Here is an 18,270-nt window from a genome sequence, read left to right as displayed (position 1 = left end):
TGGAAGTCAAAAAATGTAACTTTTGGCATTAGCCAAGACTGAGAAAAAAATTTAGTGAATTGAAATTAAATTGAAGCAATAAATCTTTGTACACATATAAATACAAGATTAAGTTACCCGAGCCCCATTGGAATTAGTCTCATACCTTTGGGTGTGGGGACATCTCGAGGCTTTCACCCAAAACAAAAAAAAAAAGTTACTGAAATCGAGACATGGTCTATCTACCAAGTTAGAGTATATTTGTATGTATAGTATTTATATCCGTGCTTTTGCATTAACATGAGAATATAAACACTTAAAGGAAATATAGTAAAGATCATAATCACTTGATCTCAAGAACCTTAGAGCTGCAAAGATATTGTGGGCTTCATAATTCCCTCCACATGGCAATGTTTGGGCTATCTTGTGGAACTGAATCTTCTGTTTTAGAACTCTCTTCACCATGAAGAAGTTTCTCACTGCTAAGTCCATAGTGCCTCTTACAATTACAGTCTTTTGGAGCCAGCCAGCAGTTTTTCATAGTCTGTGTCTCCTCTATCTCACACAACACTACTGTTTTTGAAGATCAATTCCCCACACTAATAGATACCTGCACGAACATGGTAGCACACCAAACGTATTAGAGATTTCAATTTTCACTTTACTACAACTGATTGATCTTGGTCTTATTGATGATTCTGTACAATATTGATATGAATGAAAAGAAGTCAAACCTTAGAGCTTGTTTTCTGATACAAATAGTGGTACCACGTTTAACCTTGATGCTGCATGTGTGTAGACAGGTTGCATCGAATCCTCTCATCTGCAGCCTTCGGCAAAGTCATCTACTACTCTTCGAGTATGCCATTTGTATGTAAATTCGTCCTTGGTTTTGTTACCAAAAATGATCTTCAGGTATTACCTGCAATTTATATCAGTATTTTGAACATTGTCATAAAATCTTACATTGGCTCCTAGTTTTTTACTGCAAGACTAGCATCTGGAACTGCACGCATCCACGTTCTTTGCAATGCATCAACCTGAGCTCCATGTTCTGTCCTTGCAAGCCTAATCACTATTGATCTTTCATTCTCACTAGGCCATTTGTATTCTATATGGGCTTCGTAGTCCAAATCAGCCACCGTATCTCTCCACAGGTATATAGTTCACTTCACTGTTGCATATATTAGCATCAAAATCTTCTATATTTACTGGGCAGCTTTTGATTGCTTCTTGTCTCCTGTAAACTCGAACTGGTTACCAATGTTAAGAATCGTACAGTAATACAACCAATTGCCCTGATACCATGTTAAGAATCTAATCTTTCTGATACTATGTTGAAAATCGAGGAGAAAACATAAAAATAAGGAACACAATAACAACATAAAATAGGCACACGATATTTTACGTGGTTCGGCATAACTCGCCTACATCCAGATGAGAGAGTTTTTACCATAATAATATGAATACGATACAAGTGTTTCATCACACCATCAACCTAGTACCTTTACTTAGGCAGACATCCGTTCCTATGGTGTTTAATACCCTTTGATAGTTACTCGATCACGTAGTACCCTTAATCAAAATCCCTTGTATCCTCATCATTCTCTCTTTCTCTTTCCTCTATAACCTTGAATGGTTCTAACTCATTATTATTTGAAAATAGAAATTCTTATTCTACTAGGATTATATTCCTATTCCTAATAGAACTCTTCTAATTTAAATTATTCTCCTATTTTAACTTAAATAAAGTCCTAAATCAATTCTTTTTTTCTAGTAAACTCAAAGTAAAAGGAAACAAATATTCTTCAATCAACATTCCTAAACTAGAAATTTGCTTAAAACTTAAATTCCTTTTCTTCTTGTTTGCTTTCTCTCTTCTTGCCTTTCCTTCTTGATTGCCTTTTCTTCCAATTACAAAAAGTGTTCACATTCCAACACTCCTCCTTGAACCTTTTTGGTAATTCATCTCTCAGCTTGTTCTTCATTCTCTTACTCCTCTTCTTCTACAACTTTAGCCTTCCACCCTTAGTGTTGGCTTTTTTCTCTTCAGCCTACCATCCTTAGTGTGGCTTCTTCTCTCCAACCCATGTTAGAGTCTCTCTTTTCTTCCTCAGGTTCATCTTCTCAAGAACCTCCTTCCTGCCCAATGTGAGAATTTTGGAGTTGACCACCCTACCTACCTTCTTCTGCTTCGGGCGCTCGACGTGACACTCTTTCCCTACCCAATTCGATGACACCTTTGTCATCATGGTCATCCTGTCGACCTCTCCCTTGAGGGCTTGGCATGAGTCGGGACGAGGATAGTTTGGCTTTGATAGGCCCCAGTTTCACCTCCACCTTTGGTTGGAGTCTCGATGGCTTTCTCTCGTCAATCCTTCGCGACATTTTGAGACCATCACCCTGCAATTTTTGCTTCATCTTCCTTAGGCCTCTTCTCCCGTAGGTCCTTAAGAAAATAAGCTCTGATACCATGTTAAAATTGAGGAGTAAAACAAAAAATAAGAACAACAATAACAACATAAAATAGGCACACGATATTTTACGTGGTTCGGCATAACTCGCCTACATCCACGATGAGAGGGTTTTCACTATATAATAGAATACGATACAAATGTTTCATCACACCATCAACCTAGTACCTTTACTTAGGCAGACATCCTGTTCCTATGAGTGTTAATATCCTTTGATATTTACTCGATACACGTAGTACCCTTGCATCAAAATCCTTGTATCCTCACATTTTCTCTTTCTTTACTTTCCTCTCTCATAACCTTGAATTGGTTCTAACTCACTTATTTATAGGTAAATAAACATTCTTATTCTACTAGATTCATATTCCTATTCCTAATAGAACTCTTCTAATTTAAATTATTCTCCTATTTTAATTAAATAAAGTCCTAAACCAATTCTTCTTTTCTAGTAAAACTCAAAGTAAAAGGAAAACAAATATTCTTCAATTACAAATTCCTAAACTGAAATTTGCCTAAAACTTAAATTCCTTTTCTTCTTGTTTGCCTTTTCTTCTTACTTGCCTTCTTCTTTTTGATTGCCTTTTCTTCATCAATTACCAAAAGTGTTCATTCCAACAACCAATATGAAGCCTACTTTTGCCAAGCCTATACTTAATCCTGCTGCTTTCATCACATTCTGGATTGCTTTTTGTAACTTCTCTGTGATATTGCCGTTGCTGTCATAGCAATCGACATCTATACAAATACTCTGCCTTCTACTAGGAGTGTGAGTGACATTTGGCCCTGCCATTTAAGGAAGCCTTCTGGGTGTTGGTTTTAATGAGTTTTTTTCTGTCGTGTTGCTGCATCAAGCTCCCCATTAAGCTTGAAGTCTCCTTCTATGGAGAACTTTAAAGAAAGATCTTCCACATCCTTTAGAGTCACTCATGGTTCTTCAGAACTTTCATGATCTCAAGACTGTGGGGGTGACGGTTCTTGCAATTTCTACATGTGAGAGGAGTTACGACAGTGTTCTATCCATGAAAAGTGGTGGATATTCTTGAGTCTATTTTTTAGACAATCAGACCACATGTTTTTGTCAGCACTAGCTTTAGGAGGACATCTGCTATGGCTTTTATCATGCGGTCAATTAGGAGACCATTGTTAAGCACTGGTAAAACAGAGTCCTCTGTTACTATCAGTCTGAGTCATAAGGTGATACTATCATTAATTCATTAGGTGGCCAAATTTCCTATCAAAGCTATTTCTGTCATAATTTCATAGTTTGGAGTCTTATACAATGAGGTATTTTTTTATTCTGCTAATTTTAGTCTAGGCATGCATTTCTCTCCACCACAACTTTATGAGGATGAGAATTTGGAACCTTCACAATGTCCACAGGTACTATAACACCCTCCCTAGTCGGGTATTTCCTAAGTATCCATTGGCCATTGAGCAACCTAGGAAAACGACGCCTAGGAAAGAAGGGTATTTTAAAATCCTATTTAAGAAAAACTGTAGTTAAAAAAATAATAGAATATATGTGTTTAAATTTTTTTTTTTTTTTTTTTAAAATAAGGTCATGGTAGAATCAAAAAATATAATTTCCTTTGGAGTAAATTATGAAAAATCCATTAGTAATACTTATTAGAACATATACACTTTTATAAATTTACTAGCAATTTGATTGCCTGTATTAATTAACATAGTTACTCATTATAGAACAGGAATAATTACTTACATATGAGAGATGAACAATAACTCTACAGTAAATATAGCAAAAAACCATCAATAGTCATCATTAAAGCATCCCCTCATGCTCATACCGTCCCTGGAATCCTCTCCCAGCTTCATGCCTTAATCCGTACCTGCAAACATTTTAAAAATTGCGTGGGCCGTGACGCTAATCGCTCAGTAAGGAATATGACCATTTTTTATAAACTATTAAGGTTCATTATACAAGTACTACTTAGGATTTACCTACCTACAAAACATGACCTTCATTCTGTGACATAACAAGTTCTACAACATGTCATACATTTTGGGAGTTTTCTCATGAACATAAGTCATAACATAATCATACATAATATAACATAGAACATATATTGACTATGAAATATCATGTACATGGAAGGCTTATTTTTTGTCTTTAGTATTGATGTTTCAGTAGTCCTGTTTATCCGATCGGATTCATTTTAAACCCATTACCGTGTTCTTGGTAGTCACCTCAAAGGACTCAGGTTTCCATAAGATTCCATTCCTCTGATCTTGGTTTATACCGCATAGAGACTCCTGAATTCATTCTTTAAATTTCATAAATTTTCATAAGAAAACAATCAAATAAAGCTATATGCATTACCATATGAATGCAACATATGGACGAACCATTCCATGCCATCATACTATGTTCTCCTACTAAAATTTCTTAAACTTAATTCATCAATTCTCAACAATACAAAAGAAATTTAGTCGTAAGATTATTCAGGGGTTTATTAGAATAGAAACAAATGGGAATTTCCATTAAGAAGGGGAGGCCATTACAGTTCGTTACTTTCAAGAAATTTTTCCATCTCTACTAATTCGATTTATTTTGGCCAAAACATAAACGTTTTTTTTAGGCTGTTTCTGAACTTTTCAACACTTCAAAGAATAACTCAATCAGACTTCTATAACTTCAGTTATGACTGATTCAGTGAAGCATGTAGTAATAGTCTTAAACCCGCCAAATCCGAATTCTCTTCATTTTACCAGTCACCTTCATTTGCACATTCAGTCATTGCCATATCTTTTTAGTATAAAAGGGCCATAAAAACCCACTTTTTACAGACCAAAACAGGCCAACAACATCGTCACTACAAACTCTTAATTGGCATTAATCATCTCCACATGAACCACATTACACCAATCAACACACCCATTTAAACAATCCCTAACCAAAACATCCGCATCCACTCATATTAACATAAATAAAGGTAAGTTTAGAAACCTAGGTGTTATCAATTATAGTCATAAGAGATTTTTTTTTCCTTACCTTAGTATCAAAGCACCAAAGGTACTCCTCCTTGGTCCAAAGTTTCACCTTCTACTTGCACACCAGCCATATGAATTCTCTTTAACTAAAAAATCAGAACAACTAGGGTTTTTGAAATCACCTTTAAACCCTGAAATTGAAGTTCTTTAAGGGTGGAGGTGATCTCCTTTGAAATCAACTTGAAATCCTAAGAAAATTGAGAATAAAAGCTTGGATTAGTGGTTTTATGGTGGATTTGGAGAGAGAAGAAGAAATGATATATTGGGGTCTCCAAGGCGACCTACTCTCTCTTTTAACCCTTGTAAATATTATTCCATTGATATCAAATATGATTGGTCAATAAAAAAGTAGATATAAAGGTCATTTGCATAAATTTTTAATAAGACGCCGTTTGGTCATTTCACCTCAACATAAAGATAAGCACTCATTTAATGCCATTGACTCTTTGAAACCCTTATCCATTAAGCAATCCCATTAGGTGAAGGACTAATTTACCTGGTGCACTTTATGGACACTTAATCCATGTGGTTTTGTATGAAAAGACATTATACCCTTGGTCACCGTTACGCATACCCTTATCAATCAACTGTAACCATTCTACCCTCATTTCTCTTCAAGGGACATCATCTTTTACACTTATAACGGCCACCTCTCGAAATCCATGTAATTGACATTTTACCCTTCCATTCAAAAAAGAAAATTACTTGAAAAGGTAATTTCATGCCTAAGGCATTTGGAATAATAACGCGGGGTACAATCATCCCCCCTTGAAGAATTTCGTCCTCGAAATTCAGGTGAAGAGGTATGGATATCTTGCTTATATCTGCTAAACCTCTATGGCGCTTCATTCTACATTATGATTCCCCACATATTTAACAAGCGGTACTTTTATTCGAAGTATATTGATTGTCTATACAGAATTGAACCCTAGACGTCTTCATTTGCTTGTACTATTGCGAAGGATCCACAAAATACTTCGCAAAGTGGAAAACCTGGAACACATTGTATGTTTTTTTTTGATCCGATTCATACTAGTGGTTAAGGCAGTCTGTAAGATACTTTGCCCACTTTCTCTAATACCTCATATGGACGATATATCTAGGGGCGAGCTTCCCTTGTCTTCCAACCTTATCACCCTTTATAAGGAGAGATTTTCATAAACACCTGGGTTCTACTATTTGGAATCTAATTACTTCTTTGTAGGTCTGCATAGCTTTCTGTCTGTCTTGGGCCGGCTTCTTCTCTCTCGAATTAACTTTACATCTTCTATCTTTTTTTGGTGTAAGTTCTGGACCAAGAGCTTGGTCAATGCATTCTTTCCCTAGTTTCGCAAATGTAATAGAGATTACATTTCTTCCATAACAACGATTCATATGGTGCATCTTTAAGGTTGCTTGATGAATATTGTTATAAGCGAATTTCAACTAGAGGGAGAATCACACCAATTACAACGTTATGGCAAAAACATGCACCGTAACATATCTTCAATTATTCGATTCGGTCTTTCTGTTTGTCATCGTCTGAGGATGATAGGCTGGGTGTGAATTAAGCTAGTACCAATGGCCTTCTGCATGCTACTCCAGAAATACTGACATAAATTTCACATCCTGCTTTGGAAACAATCTATTAGGTACTCATGTCAATCTTACTATTTCTTAACATTAATTACGGCCTAGTGATCAGAGAGATCCTTATGTCTGTAACGGAATAAAATGGGCAGATTTAGTCAATCTACTACAATCACCAAATGGCATTATACCACCTTTTGCACTTTAGGAAAGACCTAAAATGAAATCCATAGAAATATCTTCCCTTTCCATGAAGGAATACTAAGGGGCTGCAAACAATCAGAGTGGGCGTGAGTTCTGCGTTAACCTGGTTGGCAACCCAAGCATCATGGCAACAATACTCAGTTACATCTTTTTTTACTTGGCCACCATAGCCTTCTCAAATCCTGATACATCTTACACCTCCTGGAGAGACAGTGTAAAGGTAGTGTGTTCCTCTAAAATCTTCTTTCTTAAGTCAATATCCTGAGGAGAAAGACACTCGAATATCTAAATTCAAGATCTCCATCACCCATGTGAATTTGATCCTTACCATTCTTTCAATGCCTGCTCAATCATTTGACTAATCGTATTTGCTTGTTTTTCTCTAATCTCCTCTAACACTTAGACCGAACTTCAATTTGGATAATTTCCAAAACTCCAACTCTATTCCCCATTTCATATTCTCTTGTTGCAGGTGGGGTTTCTGAAAATGTTAATTGAGCTAAAGAGGACTTCTGCTGAGGGCATAGTTGAACTACATTAGCTTTCCTGCTGGATACATAATATCACATTCATAGTCCTTCACCAGCTAAGCATCTTCTATCCTATATTCAATTCTTTCTGGGTGGAAAAGTATTTTAGACTTTTGTGACTGTGTAAAATTTAAATTTCACCCCAAAGAGATAATGTCTCCAAATCTTCAAGCAAAACGACGCTGCTAATTCAAGACAGAGTGGGGATACCTCTTTTCATAGTCTTTCAATTGAACGAGAGGCAAAAAGCAATCACCTTACCTTTTTGAATCATACTGCCCTAAACGTTATGAGAAGCACAGTATAAATGATCATAATCTACTCCATCATCTGGAGTGTTTAAAATAGGAGCAGTAGTAATTCTTTTCAAATTCTTGGAAACTCTTCTCACAGGTTTAGTCCATCGTGACAACGGGGCTTCTTTTTGGTCAGAGTTGTGAGTGGAAAGAAGACTACCACTTAGCAAAAGCCTTACAAAATATTTTCCTGTTAATATCCTGCTAAACAAGAGAAAACTTAACTTCAACTTCTTTACAGTCTTTGGTCTTGGCCATTCAATCACTGCTTCAATCTTACTAGGGTCACTGAATATACCCTTTGTGAACAACATGTCACCAAAGAATGTTACTGATCACACCAAACTCCATGTTGGAGAACTTAGCTAGGAACTTTTTCTCCTAGTCTTTGTAGCCACAAATCTTCAAATGCCTCTTCTGATCTTCTTGTTTTGGAAATAGACCAGGAATCATCTATAAAAATTACTAGACATTACCAAAACAACTCATTGGAAAATCCTATCATCAAATCCCATGAAATAAGCTGGGGCATTAGTCAATCCAAATGGCATCATATAAATCATTAATGCCCATATTGGGTTCGAACTGCAAGTCTTGGAATATCCTTGTCAGCGACTCTACTTGATGGTAGCCTGCCGAAGATCAATCTTGGAAAACACCGAAGCTCCCTTTAACTGATCAAAACAAGTCTCAATTTGTAATGGATACTTTTTTCACCGTCACCTTATTGAGCTCCCTGTAATCAATAACAGTTCTCATCGAAACCATCTTTTTCTTCACAAATAAAATAGAGTCCTCTGGAGATGATGGGGCGAATGAAACCTTATCTAACAACTCCGGAAGCTGCTCTTTAACTCTTTGTAACTCTGCTGGAGCATTCATTACGGGGCTTTAGATATTGGGCGTACGGACCAGGAGCTAATTCTATAACAACATTCCACTGCCCTTTCTGGAGGAAGTCCTGGCAAATTTCTGGGAAAAACATCTTAGAATTCCGTCTATGGGTACACCGAACACTGAAGTCTGGAAACTTTTTTATCACCACAGTTAGCTATGAATCTTACACAACCCTCTTATCAGTCTTCTTGCCTCACTGCACTCAGCTCAGGGCTGTGTAGAGACCGTCGCCCAAAGTGAAAACTGTCTCCAGCCATTCGAGGTTTAAACCTGGCTTCTTTTCGACAATTATAGCAATACTCCATATTGCTCAGGAGTCCATGCCCAAAATCATATCAAAATCAGATATCAAAAACAATCAAATAAACAAACAAATTCAACTCATGCCTCAATCAACTATAGTTTCCCCATTAACAACTATCAGCAAAATAATTCTCTCCCATTAGGCATCTCAATTTTAACAGAATGGTTCCACTTTACAAGGCTCTAAACAGGTCTTTATAATATCCCATCTGAGATAAAAGAATGGCTAGCACCAGAAGCAATCAGTACATTAAAGAGGTAGAGTGGAATTGTAACTGACCAGTAACTGCCAGATGATTGGCTCAGCTTCTATGAGCCACGAGTAAACTCTGGACAGTCGAACCTCACCGTAAGGGGAAGTAGTTGAGTAACTTACAGTCCTTTGCCATGTGTCCCGGTGTTTACATTGAAACAACAATTGAGCTCCTTAATCGACAATTCCCTTTATGCGCCTACCAATTTTGACAATGGGGAAGATTAGTCCTCTTGTTGGTGCTGTGGAGTCCTCTTTTCTGCTACCCTTCTTTGAAATCCTTGCGAAACTTTTTTACCTTGGTCCTCTTAGGCCTGAGTGGATTCCCCACTTCAACTTTCCTGAATAGCTGTCTGGCCTTGACAGAACTACAATCACCAACAATTGGGGTTCCCATCCGCCCTCTCTATTCACATAAAAACTCCGCCCTCATGTGCCCGTTCCAAGGCGCACTATAAGTCTGAGGAGCGTGACCACCGTTATAAAAATCTGGGCAATTTTTGGGTTGTAGTCCATTAATAAATCTCTCTAACCGGCACTGTGGAGTATCACCATAGAGGAGCAAAACGGGCTAAAGGAGTTGAACATTGTAGCATACTCTCTAATAGTTCATATACTGCTTCAATTCCGGTGAACTTGAGTGCTTCACGGATAAACATGCTTCTGCGATCGATATATTCGTGCTTCAAGAGCCCTGTTTTAATTTCATTCCAGGAAAGATTCGTATGACATAGGTATGCTCCATTAGCTTCCACCATACACGAGCATCTCTCTCAACAAATAGGAAGCATAGCGACTTTTTCTGATCACTCATGGGAAACAAGGCCCATTGCACGTTCAACAGTCTCTAGAATCTCTGTTACGCCGGTCGGTTTTGAACCACTGAACTTGGGGTGGTGCTTCTGAGAAAGATCTATAGATGGTTCTACTGTCCAGGAAGGTGTTAGGAACCCATCGGACAAACTGTCCAGTACTGGGGGGGAATGGGTATTTGAGCTGTGGACTGAACATACTGGCTGAGGATTGTGTTGCACGTGGTTACTATCACCCCGGGATCACCCTCCGAAAGGCCTCAGTAATGGCGCCTGAATCATCCTGTTGATTGCGCCCATCCAAAACAGAAGCATTTTGTGCAGACGTAGTGGTCCATCATTAGGGGGCACACTGGTCGTCGGTGTGTAATGGCTCATAGTGCCGCATCATTAAATATTCTCTCACCCCTCCTATTTACCTTTCGTGGACGCCTCGTAGCCATACCTTACTCACACAAATTTCAAGCAATATAGCTAATTCTATTCACTAAACAAATTAAGAAAATACTTACAGCAATCGGCTGGAGAGAGTTCTTGGGGACGCATGAGGAATGGTACTTCCATTACGTACAAACACCATTTTTCATCATCAATTAAATAGCAAAATAATAACTACAAACAATTCAATCCAAACATCATTGCAAACACCCAAAACGGCGCTCTGATACCAAATGTAAAACCCTCCCTAGTCGGGTATTTCCTAAGTATCCTTGGCCTTGAGAACCTAGAAAAATGCACGCCTAGGAAAGAAGTTATTTTAAAATCCTATTAAAGAATAAACTTGTAGTTAAAAACATATATAGATATATGTGTTTAAATTTTTTTTTTTTTTTTAATAAGTTCATGTATAATCAAAAATTATAATTTCCTTCTGGAGTAAATTATGAAATCCATAGTAATACTTACTAGAACATATACACTTTTATTAAAATTTACTAGCAATTTGATTTCCTTATTATATAACATATTACTCCATTATAGAACATGGACATAATTACTACATTATGAGATATGACATAATACTACAAGTAAATATTAGCAAAACATTCAATAGTCATCATTAAAGCATCCCCTCTGCTCATACCGTCCTTGGAATACTCTCCAAGCTTCATGCCTTAATCCGTACCTGCAAAACATTTTAAAAATTTCGTGGGGTGAGCGCTAATCGCTCAGTAAGGATATGGCCATTATAAACTATTAAGGTTCTTATACAAGTAAATTACTTAGGACTTTACTACCTACAAAAACATGACCTTCAATTCTTTGACCATAACAAGTTCATAAAAACATATCATACATTTTGGACTTTTTCTCAGAACATAAGTCCATAACATAATCATACATAATATAACATAGAAACATATGACTTATGAAATATTCATGTACATGGCATGCTTATTTCTTTTGTCTTATACTTGCTGGTTTCATTAGTCTTTGTTATCCGATCGGATTCATTTGAACATTACCTTGTTATTGGTCGTCACCTCAAAGGACCTGGTTTCCATAAGAATTCCATCCTCTGATCGTGGTTTATACCTCAAGAGATCATGAATGCATTCTTTAAATTCATAAATTTTTCATAAGACAACTAAATAAGCTATATGCATTACCATTATGAATGCAAACATAGGACTAACATAATTCCATGCTCAATCATTAATTTCTCTACAAATGTTCTTAACTTAATCATTAAATTTCTCATACAATACAAAGATTTCAGTAGTAAGATTATTCAGGGGTTTATTAGAATTAGAAAACAAAGGGAATTTCCATTAAGAAGGGGGATGCCATACAGTTCGTTACTTCAAGCAAATTTTTCCATTATCTTCTAATTCGAATTTATTTTTGGCCAAACATAAACGTTTTAGGTCTGTTCTTAACTTTCAAACTTCAAGAATCAACTCAATCAGACTTCTATACTTCAGTTATGAATGATTCAGGAAGCATGTACAGTATAAGTTTAAAACAGCCAATCCGAATTCATTAATTTAACCATGTCACCTTATTTGCAACATTCATATCATTTGCCATATCATTCTTAGTATAAAAGGCCATAAAACCTCCTTTTACAGAACAAAAAAGTGCAAAAACATCGTCCAACTACAAATCTCTTATAATTGCATAATATCTCCACTGCACACAACACCAAAAACACACCATTTAAACAATCCAATAACCAAAACATCGATCACATCATATTAACATAAATAAAGTAAGTTTCATAAACCCTAGGTGTTATCAATTATAGTCATAAGGGAGATTTTTTTTCCTTACCTTAGTATTCAAAGCCCAAAGGTTACTCTCTTGGCTCCAAAGTTCACTTTCTACCTTGCACACACAACCACTTGAATTTCTCTTTAACTAAAAAATTCAGAACAACTAGGGTTTGAAACTCACCTTTAACCGAAATTGAAGTTCTTAAGGGTGGATGGTGATCTCCTTTTGAAATCAACTTGAAAATCCTAAGAAAATTTGAGAATAAAAGCTGGATAGTGGCTTTGTATGGTGGTTTGAGAGATGAAGAAGAAAATGATATATTTGGGGTCTCCAAGGCGACTACTCTCTCTTTAAACCTTGTAAATATTCAATTCCATTGATACTCAAATATGATTGGTCAAAAAAGTTAGATATAAAGGTCTTTGGCATAAATTTTTCATATAAGGGCGTTTGGTCATTTCCACCTCAACATAAAGATAAGCACTCATTAATGCCATTTGACTCTTGAACACTTATCCATTAAGCATCCCATTAGGGGAATGACTAATTACCCTTGGTGCACTTTTATGGACACTATCATATGGTTTTGTATGAAAGACCATTATACCTTGGTCACCGTTTATGCAATTTAACCTTATCAATCAACTTTATAACCATTCTACCCTCATTTCTCTTCAATGACATCATCTTTTACACTTTATAACGGCACCTCTCGAAATACATGTAAATTGACCATTTACCCTTCCATTCAAAAAAGAAAATTACTTGAAAAGGTAAATTTCATACCTTAAGGATTGGAATCAATAACCTACGGTCCCCCGTTCTCTGTGGCAACAATAGGAAAACCATAGGCAGCTGCCTAAGATAAAGTGGAATATATCAAGATTTTTTTGATATATTTAGGCTTAAATTTATAATGCTTCAGAATTTTTTCTCGTCTATCAAGTGCTCCTTTTATAAGATTCAGATGTTACTAAGAATTGAAGGATTAGTCAATACAACATTTTAGAATGGAACAAGAGATACCTGAGTGTGAGCGAACGGTTCCACAGAGCTGGATTGATGAAATCTCCCTTCAAGAGACAAAGCCCATAGAAGTACTGTTAGCAAATTATCGTTGCAAGGAAGAGGAAAGAGTTAAAGTATGTCAACTTCAGACATTAATCTAAGCTAATATGTTTTGAAAATATGGAGTTGCATAGATTGATCGGCAATACAAGCATAACGAGCCTAAAGTACGCTGTTGATGAGTGTTTCTATATATTTGATCAATTTCTTAAGTACCAAAGGTAGTTGTAGGGTCCTTTTGATGCAATGACTAGTAAAATTCTAACCAAAAGGCAACACGAGATTCCGTGTTTTTGTAGAGCATTGGATAAAATGATGAACAATTTACCTTTGTTTTCGCAGCGAAACGATAAATTTCAAGAACTTCGGATTGCTTATGATGCTTGGAAACAACCTGATCTACAAGTGTACTTGTTGATCTTTAGAACAGTGGTAAGAACAGCTGAACTGCTATTAGACATCTCTTCAATATCATCTGTTCCTTGTATTAGTGTCGAATATTAATCCCAGTAAATTAGCTTGAAGTTTACCAATTCTGTCAGAGCCCTATTTATACGATAAGTCATTGAAGTGAAACACAATTTTACCATGTTGGCCTCTGGAGGGGCGGCACTCCCCAGAAGCCTTGAGCAATGTGGTGACATTGTCTTAGGTCAGGAGAGACAGTGCAAGTATAGTTGGCTTGTGAGGATTTGTGAAAAAATCATATATCTCAAAGGAAAATCATATTAAACAAATAGTGGTATTAAAACACATCTACGAATCGGAATCACTTCGAGCATCAAGTTAGTAATGAAGATTCAAGTTTGAGAAGAGAAATGGAATTGACCTTGACACATATTAGAGGTAGATGCCTTCTGTTATTTTTCAGAGGTAAGCAATGATTTGAGATTAGCATCACCTTCCAATGAATCTTGTGTTCTTACATAGCTGAAGTCCATCCTGGTGGTATAACTGATGCAACAAAAGTGATCAGCAGGAATTACGAGCAAAGTGCGGATCAAGGTCATTCTCGTACATAAAAAATTTCAGGACATTCTTATGTTAGTTAAGTTGAGGTTAACATACACCAATCCTTGTCTGGTGCTAGTCACCACCATTCAGTAGCATCAGCCCATTCTTCAGCTTCAATCCTCTTCATTATCTTGTGTGTTGCATTTATGTTCTCAGGCAGCCTCCCTCGCTCAAGCAATTTTCGAACTTTTCTGCCCAATGAGTGCCCTGTCAGCACCATTGGCTGTCAAGGCGCTAGAGAGTGAGCTACCACCTCTCCTGGATCGGTGTAGTGGCCATGGATCACATGGGCCATGTTGGCTTTCCTCATTCACTTGTTCACCTAGAGCCCTTGCCATGTTAACAATGTGGTTTATTGCACCATCAACAAATTCAGGTATGTGTTGCCAAAGTGACCCTTTTGCTATATACTGTAACACAAACATTAAAGCAATTCTTCCAAAATATTCAAAGTAAAAGCTTGGATCAGGCCAAGATATTACTTATTGGGAGCACCACAGGGATGCGGATGATATAGGCTCCGCAACTGCCACTATCGTCACAGGGCAAGACAACGTCTCAATGGTGAGGCAATTTGCTTGTAGAGATCCACACGATGATCTCCTTTAGTGTTGGCCAAGGCTCTTGCAAGTTCAACGGATAGGAAAAATGTATCCAAGAATTAGACTAGAAATGTAGCGTGACCTTGTACCAGCTCAGTCAGGTTACCGTGCCAGTACAATCTAAATGTTCAAAATTTTAAAAATATAAATACACATATGAAAATTAAAGAGATTAATGGTATTACCCAAAAATAATAATAAAGAAAGTGGAAATTGTGAATAAATACCTGACCACCAGTATTAGAATCTTCTAACCTTCATATTTTTTCTCGTACCAACCCAAGCATACTACAAACAAAAAATTAAACATAATATAAATTTCTTAATAGTAATTCTCACCATAAGAAACTCTTTATTAATTCCTCTATTTTAGGTTGTTGTACAACATAGAGGTAATGTTACTCTCAATGAAATTTAGATTATGAGGAAGGCATTCAATATCCAGATGAATAGTAATGTTACTCGAAAATATCCCCTTCTCCCAATTAATGTTATATAAAATTGCTCATTTCTCTTTTAGTTCAGCACTTAGAAACATTGAGCTTAGATGAGAAATGTGAACATATCTTATCAAGGCAATGTAGAGGTTTTTCCCAAAGTAATGTTATATAAATATTGTCATTTCTCTTTCGCACTTGAGACAGTCTCTTTGCTGCCTTTGTGTATCCTCCCAAGCAATCTAAAAACAAATATATTTGTATGTATATATGATAATCTACTGTTCGATGTTGATAATAAAATGATAGATTTGCAACATTGAAAGATAAACTTATAACGTAGTGATATAATTTTGCAATGTGATTGCCATATGCAAATTATGAATGGCCAGGTAATTATTTTATTTTGGGTTATTATCAATCTGAATCTCAATATTGGTGATTGTGATCAAGATTCAAGAGTGAACTTGTATCTATGGGCGGTAAGTGGGGAAAGAAGTACTTGTTTATTTGAGCCATTATTGAATGTGTACTCAGGAATCTTACGTATGGACATAGTGTGTTGGGCTAAAAATTGGTTTAGGTTTTGAGAAAATTTGTTAAAATTGGACTGGACATGCTGGTATCAAAACCCAAGCATGGTTAAGGTGCTGATGTTTTCCATGTCTCGATGCTGCGGAAGTATGTAAGCGATCCCCTATATGAGTATACAGGATGTTGACTTAAAAGAAAACCTTGTGTATGAGGAACGTCTAGTACAGATCTTAGACCAAGGATTAAAGAGCTTTGAAATAAGAGTATTCGTAGTGAAGGTCCTTTGGAGGAATCACAAGGTAGAAGAGGCCACATGGGAGGTAGAGCAAGATATGCAAAATCGTTACGGAGTTGTTCGTGTGAATTCAGGGACAAATTCTTTAAGGGGGAGAATTGTAACACCCACTTGGGTAGTAGCTAATTTATGTTGCATTGTTTATGTTTATGTTTGCTCCAATTGAGTTTGTATGTTGTTATTTTTGGTTGGTTGGCCCTTGGTTGGAATTAGTGTTGGTTTGGTGAGTGGTTACCTGAATTTGGTGAGTCTTGCAGAATTTTGGAAGTGCAGACTTCCCACCGAAGAAGGATTGTCCGCCTCGGCAAGTAGCCCTTGTATTCTTCGCCGGGGCAAGAAAGAAGCTTGCCCGCGAAGAGGCGCTGAAAAATTGGGTGAAGTTTCTAGAGAATTTCCATAAGGGCAAAGTGACCATTCTACCCCTAATTAGAGGAAAAGTGGGGAGTGAAATGCAGAAAATTTCATGGAGAATGTGTTAGAGTTGGGGGTGTGAGTGCAAGGAATTAAAGAAAAATTGGAATTTTAAGATAGAGAAAGGCAAATGGAATGCATGTGTAAATTATGAGCTAAAAGGGATTAAGCTGGGTAAACCCTTCATTCATTCTTCTTCCACCGCATACCTTTCACCATTTCTCTCAACTTTTCACTCAATCTTTAAGGTTTTTAGAGGGCTTTTTGAGTAGTTTTGCTAGAGAATTAATTAAAGCATCCTAAGGTAAGATTCTTGCTTAGAATGTGAAATTTATCTATAGATGTGTTGAAGTCTTATAGTATGTTGTTTGAAGTTGTAGAGAAAAGACCATCTACCAAGGAAAAGAGAAGTGCCAGTGGAAAACACTCTACACATAAGGGTGAAGGCTAAAGTTGTAGAAGAAAGGAGGAGTAAGAGAATGAAGAACAAGCTGAGAAGATGAATTACCAAAAAGGTTCAAGGAGGAGTGTTGGAATATGAACACTTTTTGGTAATTGATGAAGAAAAGGCAATCAAGAAGGAAAAGCAAGTAAGAAGAAAAAGCAAACAAGAAGAAAAAGAATTTAAGTTTTAGGCAAATTTCTAGTTTAGGAATTTGTAATTGAAAAATATTGGTTTTTCTTTTATTTTGAGTTTTACTAGTCATATTCCTATATCCCTTTTTTTTCCTATTCTACTTTCCTTCCCAGATTTTATTAATATTCCAGTTTTTATTGTTATTTCTATTTCTAATCCAATTTGTAATTGTATATCAGTTTCTATTTCTATTATTGTTCTTATTTTATTCCTATTCCTACTTTTATTTTTATTCTATTTTAGTCTCTATTCGTTTTCCAATACTTATTTTTATTCCGATATCTATTTCTCTTCCCTTTGTTATTTCTGTTCTAGTTTCCATTTCTACTCTTATTCCAGTTCCCTTCGTATACTTATTCATGTTTCTATTGCTATTCTTAGTTCTCATTCTTATCCCAAATTCCATTTGTATTCGTATGCCAACTAATGCTTTTATTCAATTTCAATTTAAAAAAGTAACCGTTAGTAGTGTTCTTAATTGTATTTTAACCTAAACACGTGATTTATACATTTTATGGGTCTTTGTTAAATCAAATTCAAAGGATTACTGTATTTTTGTTCAAAATCAAAACGGTAACAATCATTTCCACGAAATCATCTTAACAAATAATTGATGGAGCCTCTATCGGTTCGCAGGCTGTAGTCTCTCTCGTCTCTTTCAACTGCATTGCTGTAGTCTCTCTCATCTCTTTCAACTGCATTGCTGTCGTCTCTCTTGTAATTTTTTTT

General features: G+C 36.3%; 1 pseudogene; it reads right to left on the bottom strand.

The window, feature by feature from the left end:
* Positions 1–255: 255 nt before the first annotated feature.
* On the bottom strand, positions 256–16,183 carry LOC116136408 (annotated as a pseudogene).
* Positions 16,184–18,270: the final 2,087 nt, after the last annotated feature.

The sequence above is a fragment of the Pistacia vera genome, unplaced genomic scaffold, assembly GCF_008641045.1.
Source record: "Pistacia vera cultivar Batoury unplaced genomic scaffold, PisVer_v2 Contig312, whole genome shotgun sequence".
NCBI lineage: Eukaryota > Viridiplantae > Streptophyta > Magnoliopsida > Sapindales > Anacardiaceae > Pistacia > Pistacia vera.
Note: the sequence above shows the minus strand (reverse complement) of the source record. Positions and strands in the feature narration are given on the sequence as shown.